This window comes from Delphinapterus leucas, chromosome 1, assembly GCF_059928025.1.
Source record: "Delphinapterus leucas isolate spDelLeu-1000000601 "Yukka" chromosome 1, BTC_Dleu_Yukka2, whole genome shotgun sequence".
In the NCBI taxonomy this organism is placed as follows: domain Eukaryota; kingdom Metazoa; phylum Chordata; class Mammalia; order Artiodactyla; family Monodontidae; genus Delphinapterus; species Delphinapterus leucas.
The window spans coordinates 170,353,297-170,361,205 of record NC_143129.1 but is presented as its reverse complement, the minus strand read 5'-3'; the positions used below and the strand labels follow the sequence as shown (position 1 = coordinate 170,361,205).

Genomic DNA, 7,909 nt, shown 5'->3' with positions numbered 1-7,909 from the left:
AGACACATATATTCATTTTATAAAAACTTTTATGCCAAATTTCCCTTAAATTAATACTTTTCTAGGATGCATTTTAATTGATTTGCAAGAGTTTGACTAATTAGTTAAGACTTTGATATATTGAAAAACTGCTCCACTTGTATTCTATTCACAGATCCCCAGAAGGTCCTCTGCTAATGACCTAGCAAGTTGCAGACCTCAACAATTTTATTCTAAAAATGTAGATTCCCCTATAAAGAAAAAAAACGTTTCCTGCCATTCCAGTTCTACAAGGATCAAGCCATTAGCTACTACCATCGGCCACCGAGGAGAATTCAGGGTGGAGAAAAAATAAGAAGTATTCTGGGCTTTGGATGTACTGGCCCCTAGGCAGTTAAGATGCACATGTAATGAAAACTTTTAATGATGCCAGATTCTTGCATCTTCCCTTACATGGGAAAGCACGAAAATCATTAACTTGAGATGTCTGGTTTTCGTGATTAGCAGACTACATATTTTTCTCAGCAAAAAACATTCATAAATATCCTGGCTCCTCCCTGACGTCTTCAGAGCAGCTGTTTAGTAAGGGCCCCAAATAAAACGTAACTCACAGCTTTTGTGTTGTGCATTTTCACCTTGGTCAACACCTACATTCCACAATGAATCTGATTCTGTAGGTCCGGGGAGGGGGTCTGGGAACCTATATTGTTTAAACTTCTGAGTTGAATGCTATTGTGAAATTATTGTTCATTTTTTATGGTATAAATGGTTATGATTTTGAAAAGAACCTTTATCTAAAGTATTGAAGGATAAAAGGGCATGATATCTGGGATTTGCCTTAAAATAATCCCAGTGTGGGGAGGGAGTAATGATGGAGAAGAAACAAGTGTCTGTAACTGTTGAAACTGAGTGATGAGTATGGAGGGTATGTTATAATATTCCCTCTACTTTTCCATAAGTTTGAAATTTCCCAGAATTAAAGGTTTAGGGGGAAAATAAACCTCTGGTGATTCTAATGCAGCAGCCTATGGAACCGTATTCAAGATTCATGGAATAACCCTCTGCAACCAGTTTCCTTACAGCATGATCTTAAAAGAAACTTGTTGATCAAGAACCCTTCATACCACCCTTAAGTGTTCTGGTTTGTGTGGCAAAGTAGAGATTCCCTTATCTGCAAAGAACGGGTATCTCCCTGGAATTCAAATTTCTGACTACAGAGCCTTGACTGCCCTCCCTCCTCCCTCTGATAAGTGACAAGATAGCGGATGGACATGCCTATCTCACATGTGATCAGTAACCCGGAGAAGAAATCTGGAGCCAGAATGTGGACAGGTTGTAATCCTGATTCTTGTGATTTCAAGGTGATGAAAGCTTCTAACTTTCTGGCCTCAAATTCCTTCAGTCTTCTATAGGAAGATAATTTAGGACTATGAAGAAAAGCAAGTGTGTGATTGTTAAAAAAAAAAAAAGGATAGTGGTGGGACTTCCCTGGTGGTCCAGTGGAAAAACAAAAAAAAAGGATAGTGGCTACCTCCAAGCAGGAGGAGGGAGACACATGATGCGTTTCTTGGGTTTGATAACGTTCTTTTCCTTTTTCTTTTTCTTTTTTGGCTGCACTGCGCAGCATGGGGGATATTAGTTCCCCAACCAGGGATCAAACCCGTGTCCCCTGCAGTGGAAGCGCGGAGTCTTAACCACTGGACTGCCAGGGAAGTCCCTATTATTATTTATTTTTTTTAGTTGAAGTATAATTGATTTACAGTGTTTAGGATGTACAGCAAAGTGATTCAGTTAAACATATAATGTTCCTTTTCTTGACCTGCTAAGTAACAGCATAGGATTTCACTATACAGTAGTTTATTTAACTCTAAAATTAGTTCTGTGCACTTGTGTGTATGTAATATGTTACACAATTTTTTTAAAAAAATTTAAGCTTCAGAATTTAAGGACTAGAAATGAAAACAAAATCTGATTATCTGAAATTCAAAGTTAAGGACTGAGTTAGCCTTGGAAAAACTCCCAGAAGTGAAAATGGACAGAGGTGTGAGGGTTTAAAACATTTTTGTAAAGTGAATTCCATAGAATGCTAGTTCTGGAGGATGTCATGTGAATGAATAAGTTGGGAAATGCTGGGTTATATAGTCAATCCACCAAGAAATATTAAGAGCTTTAAAGATCAGGTGGTATTCCAAATACCGTGAACTCGATGGACCAGTAATTTGGCTAAAGTTAAACAGCTTTCATTATGGCAGGACTGCTCAGAGCCCTTAAGTTGCTACTGAGTTCTGAATGTCGAAAAGTTGGGACAGACTCTGCAGTGTTCCTCAGATTTCTAAATCCGAGGTGTCTCAGACCCAATTAACGCACCACCTCAGATTCGCTCAGCTGCACCTCTCTCCTAGCCCCTTTGGCCCCTTGTTCATGGAGAGCCTGGATGCTACTTCAGCCGTGGTCATCGCCTCATCCGCTAGCACGGGTGGCTGTCTTGGCCTTCCCTGGAGTAAATCTGGGCTCCAGCAGAGCCTCCATGGTGACCACTGCGGCGGGGCAGCAGTAGCTCTAGCACCCCTGCCGTTAGCCCTGACAGGTTTTTGTTTGGGTTTTTTTCTTTTTTGTAATGTGAGTGTCCGACTTGAGCTTTGACTGCCATCCATTTCAAAAGAGGCAACCACTTCAGGGCTATCTCTAATAAACACCTTGCCAGCCACAGCACTAGATAAAGAGCCAGGCCGTTTCTCCCCACTGAGGCTCCTTTGTTTTGGAGATCTTAGTTGATTTTGCTAACTGACCATTTGAGCCATTTGCTTTTTTTCCACTTCCCACGCTTTAAATTCCCTCTCTTATGTTCTAAATTCACCAATAAAGAGTGAGCTTTTGAAACCCTAGGCCCCCACCCTAGACCCCAATAAAATCGGAACCCAGGCTCTTGCTTTCTCCCTCCCTCTCTCCGCCCGTGAACTCACTGCATGGCCCCAGGGATGCTATGTAATTTGCAGGTCTTGTAAGTAATAAACCTTTATTTTTTCAGAATTTCCTGATGGTTAGTACTTAAGGGCATCTTGAAATCATAATAAGAACTACAAGGGCCAGTCTAACCACAACATTGGTTGCTGATAGGCTGAGACTGACACAAAACACACACCCAACTCCACTGGCCCCCCCGAGGCTCTGCTCCACCCACCACCTGCAGGGTCAGCTGACAGGTGCCTTCTAGCTTCCCCTGCAGCTGCCCAAAGGGCCAAGTGATGCAGTGGAAGAGCAAGGGCATTAACTCTCTGGGGGGCAAACTCCAGTCCTGGGAGATGGGAGGTGAAAGAAGCCAGCAGACAGGTCTCTCCCTTCTTCCCTCTGATGAACTGTTTGAGGCAGGTTGTTCTTTGTAACCTGCTAGAAGCATCTCCCTTGGCTGAGCAAGCAGCCAGGGGTCTCCTGGTGGAGCTGTGGCCAGCTGGGTAATGCGATACTTTGTATTTGCTTCCCTCCTTTCCTGACTTGCTTCCACTTCCCTTCACTCCGGCTGCCCTAGGAACGTAGCTGAACTAAAGTGTTTACTCTTTGCCTCAGGCTCTGTTTTCTGGAGAGCCAGAAAATAAGGCATTGAACCCTTTTCTGGAGGGTCCTCTCAGGGCCAGTTTTCCACATAGTTCTCATTGGGAAATGCGGGTTTAAAGGACAACTTCTTTGGTGGGATAGAAACCTTGGCTTGCCATCACTGTCTACTTCCTGCTGCACTCTTCCTATCAGGCCTTCTGTCCATCTACCCTGAACTGTCCTCTGAAAAAAAGGCTGAATGAAACCCCAGCTCTTTTGGTAATAAATGGAAGAAAGCGCTGTGCATTTATTAAAACAACATGTAACACGAACTCAGTCGCTGTCCCTTATGTCAGGAATAGACACTGAAATACAGTACCTTATCCTTTCCTAGGTCTGTGAGTGCTACGGAGCCCCTCCCACCAAGGAGAGGAAGTGGGTGGCTGTATCAACCTGGCTTCTTTCCCTTCTTTATAACAATCGTCCATCACACGATGACCAGGCATTATCATACAAAAGTTCCTTTACAAAAAGCACCAAATTGGCATACATATACAAGTATATACAAAAATCACATTTTAAAAAAGTACAAAATATTCCATTTTGCACCAACGTAGAGAAGTATCCAGTGTGGTTGTTTCAAGCACGTTTCCAACTCTGGTTCATGATGCTGGACACAGCGGTGAGGTCCCGCTCCTGGTTCCTGCTCTCTGAGCAGAGAGAAGACACACCTCCCCATTGCCCCTCCGGGGGCCCTGACCCCTCCCACCCTGGGCCTGTCACCAAGGTAGCTGGGCCCATCCCCACCCTCCCCAGTCTCTCTGCATCTAGACGGTCTCTCCCTCATCCATCTCCTTACTGGTGTCCTGAAAAAAAAGACGAAGAAACACAAGGTGAGATAGGGCCTCAGGAGGATCCAGGGCTTACCAGGATGCAGTGACAAAATTATCAGACTCCAATTCCTGCCTGGCCTCTTCCGTTTAAAATTGCAATAGAATTTAGCTGCCTAAATGCTATGGATTTCAGACCCAGTGCAAAAGACTCTAGAAGGCTACTTTGTGTTTTTTAGCTGGATTGGAATTTAGTTCCAATAATAACTTGAATTGAAAAATAATAACATTAGCAGACATGACGTTTCTTTGTGCCAGACACTGTGTTAAATGATTACCTAATTTAGTCCTGATTACAGTCTAATCTTTTGAGGTCAGTACTGGTATGCCCCCTTGCATAGATGAGTACGTCAAGATTCAGAAAAGTCGTGAACTGCCCAAGAACACACCGCTAGTCCGTGGTAAAGCTGTGATTCAGAACCCAGGCCCTTAATTGTACTCTGCCAGGTTGGGAAGCTCAGATACCTATGCGGCCAGGTGACATGAATGGGCCAGGCAGGCAGGCTGACAGTGGTGGGGCTGGGCCAACTAGCAAATGGATGTCCCATCCAAGGGAGGCAACTGCTTCCCAGAGCCAGCTCTCTGAGACTAGGGAGAAGGGCAGGCCCAGCGTTGTTAGCTCTTTCCAAATTCTGACAGGGTGAAAATCCAAAGTCTTAGTTGAACTCTTCTTTTAAAAGAAAACAAAAACAAAACATCCTTTTAAAAACATCTACTAATTTAAAAAATGTTGACAACTAATTTTTAAAATGTTGAACATTGGGCCAAGCCTGCCTTGTGGGTGCTCTCTTTTGCCTCTGTTACGCTGTGTCACTTTCTGTTCAGGAAGGTCATTTAGATGTAAAATGGGAGCTTTTTATGATGAATAGTTTGGGGGAGTTCTCTAAGAGTAAAGGGAACACGACTTTACCTTAACAGGTTTAAAACCCCTACAGGGAACAAGAAACATCACCCCACCGTCAAGCACAGCACTTTGCACTCAGTAGGGATCTCATGTTGTCACTGAATGAATGAACGAATGAAAGGAGGGAGACGGATTTCTCACCTTCTTCCTTCCCCTCTGTGGACTCTTCCTCTTCCTGATTTTCTTCTTCAATAAACTCCTCCTCTTCCTCACCTGTGTGTGACAAAGAACAATTGCATTAGGTTGGGGCTGGTGTCTCAGAGGAGAGGCTCAAAGGAGATCCAGGCTGGAGACAGCACCCGTTCCATAACCAGTCGGGGTCAAGCGGCCACGCGGTGACATCACTGGCCGAGGAGGTGATGGGCTTGTGTCCTCCTTCCCCAACCTCCTCCTTTCTTCCCACACCCTTCCAAGCGAGGGAGGCTCAAGACCTCCTTTTTCCAGTCGCAGCAGCAGCAGCATCTGTCACTTGATCTGCCTGCGACTGGAGGGACCTTTGGGGAAGCACACTGTGTACCGCTGCACATTTCTTAGACAGATCAACTTTACCTGGGGAAAATCGGACAAAAACACCTTGATTCTCAGGGATCGGAATCCTTATTCTGAAGGAATCTGCTCAGCCTTTGAAATCTGCTTGCCTAGCGCTCCTTCTTCAGTTTTCCGCATTCCTTAACCTACAGAGGTGTGGAAGTGGGGCGTGGAGCCCTTCTGGGGCCATCTGCTCCTTAGGTGTCTGAAACTGAGCCTCAGACAGTGACTGTGACGCAACCTTTGTGCTCACTCTCCCATCCTGGGGTATCGCCTTCAAGCTCTACTCACAGGGAACGTGTCCCTTCCCCACCCCCTCTCTCAAGCCACTTCCTTAAGTCTTTGGGGGCCCTGAGGGGTCACTACAGACTCAGAGCATTTGTCAAGAGTATCTGGGGAGAGGCTTGAAAGAGTTAGTTCCTCCAAACTGACAATTGGGATCTGTGCCTAACCCAGGGAACGGTTTCGTGGTGGCTTAACCATTATCACAATTAACTGCTCTGCAGCATTGGCTGAGAACTTACAATGTGCCAAGTGCTTCCTTGTGCTAAGGACTGTACACGCACTGCCTCATAAAATCCCCGGAAGGCCCTCGGCGGAATCTGCGCGGGGTTACTTACTGGTATGTGGCCTCTGCAAGTCTCTCGCCTTTCCTTGGTTTTATTGCCTCAGTTACAAAATGGAGATGACAAGAGAACTACCTCTTAAAGTTGTTGTATTAAACAACAAAATTCACGTCCAGGGCTCAGTGCCCCGGATATAGAAAGTGCTCAATAAATGGTAGCTGTGGGCACTCTCCCCATTTATCCATGACGGCACGGAGGCTCAGGGAGGCCACTGAAGGCAGTGTAGATAGCCACAATGTCGGACTGTTCACATAGTACGATCCACTCTTGATCATCTTAGCTTAGGGAGGGTGACAGTGGAGCAGATGCTCTACAGCGGTGGATACACCCGAGTCCATTGACATCTCAGCTTTGGGATGCATTTTGTCCTTACCCAGGAATAGAGTATATTTGGGCTTCTGGGAACAGATTTAACACATCAGAGTCTGAAAGCTTGCAGGAGAGCAGATGCAGGAGGTGCCAAGAAGCTTTTCTCTTTCTCTTGCCAGCCCACTCACAGTTCTTCCCTGTTCCTGAACAACCTCTACCCCTCTTTCTTTCTCTCAGCAGATCATTGGAGCATCACCTCTCAGACAAATGCAACATTCAGCAGAATCGGATCCGCCCTCTCTTTCTTCATTGCTAACTAGCTATCTTTCAACTGTGTAACCTTGAGCAAACTATCAAAATCTTTGTTCTCCATCTGGTTGCCTCATTTTCTCTTATAATTTTTCCTTTATTATTGTTATGGTTATATTGTTACAATTATTATATGTACGTTATGGAAGAGTAATCACAGAAGCAAGGACAGAATATAGATGAATTAAGGTGCCTGAGCATCCGCGATTATAGCAGTAAGAAGCTGAAGCCTGGACTAGCTTTAGGCAATAACTAGTATATGTCTAGCATCTTACAGAGGCTTCTGAAGTAATATCTTATTTGTTGCAACAGCATCATTCGGTGGTCATTGTCAGTAGGCCCATTTGTTACCTAAGTTTAAAGTTAGGAAATGAAGCTCCTAACTTCAGAGGTGGAGGGAGCCTCCAAAAGGCCACACAGATAAGAAATGGTAGAGTCGGATTTGACCTTAGGTCTGCCTGACTCCAGTTGCCAAGCTCTTTCTATTGCCCCCAGGTTCCTCTCTATAGCAGATCCATACATAATTAATTGAGCAGCAATTATGTACCAGGCACTGTGGTGGGCTCTGGGCTCATCCAGAAGTTGGCTGTATGAATTTAACTGATATCTGGGCGTCTTTGCTAGTGTATCTGCCTCTATGTGGGGCTCAGTGGGAGGGAAGCTGATTTGGGGGGAAAATAGTCCCTTACCTGTCTCAAAGTCGATGGCCCTCAGGGTGTCTGCTATGTGCTCTAAGTCCAAAGTAAAGTAGTCCATGTTTTCAAAGCCCTGCTCTATCTTCCCCAGCTGGCAACCCTTGGACGCTTCCACAATGCTGTAGGGGAGAGAGAAGA

The 7,909-nt window shown here is 44.9% G+C and overlaps 1 long non-coding RNA gene across 1 annotated transcript; it reads right to left on the bottom strand.

Annotated features, from left to right (window-relative positions):
• Positions 1–3,771: 3,771 nt before the first annotated feature.
• LOC149750817 (uncharacterized) lies at positions 3,772–6,152 on the bottom strand. The gene is made up of 3 exons (XR_016388267.1): positions 5,854–6,152; positions 5,446–5,517; positions 3,772–4,376 (listed from the first exon to the last, which is right to left on the bottom strand). It is a non-coding gene; the product is annotated as an uncharacterized LOC149750817 (long non-coding RNA).
• Positions 6,153–7,909: the final 1,757 nt, after the last annotated feature.